This window comes from Oryzias melastigma, unplaced genomic scaffold (assembly GCF_002922805.2).
Source record: "Oryzias melastigma strain HK-1 unplaced genomic scaffold, ASM292280v2 sc02364, whole genome shotgun sequence".
Classification (NCBI taxonomy): Eukaryota; Metazoa; Chordata; class Actinopteri; order Beloniformes; family Adrianichthyidae; genus Oryzias; species Oryzias melastigma.
The window spans coordinates 1-552 of NW_023418938.1; positions in this window are offsets into that span (position 1 = coordinate 1).

A 552-nucleotide genomic window follows, 5' to 3' on the forward strand; every position below is an offset into this window, starting at 1 on the left:
GAGATTTGTCTTTAACATTGATGTCACTACAGGTTCTTATGAGTTAAAGGATTATAAAAAAAAAATACATTTTCTGTGACAAAATATTTCAGTTCAGTATTTTTCTTAAATTAGTAAGAATTGTTTTAGAAATTAGTAGATATAAAAATGATAATATTATGGTTGGGAACATCATGGAGGTCTTAGGATGTTTTTTTTAGCACATTTTTTATCTATCTTTTCTTTTTATAGATTTCCTTTTTTTTTATCTGAACCAGTGGCAGAGTTAGAAGAATTTATTTGGGGGTCTTTGGAGAACAGCAGAGTGGACAGCCACACGAAAGGGTCAAAAGCATGTATTTCAAAGTGTTTTATTATTGTTGATGTTAAAACAGCAGCTCTTTTAGCTGAAGTGTTATTATTAATGCTTAAAAAAATGTAAATAATTAAAAAAAAATTCTTAAAACTAATGTTGACTTAAAAATTAGGAAGAGGTGGGGATTCTCCCCATGATACCTGCAAATGTATTGTTTGAAATAAGATTAATCAAAATGTGAAGTGAATAGAACAAGT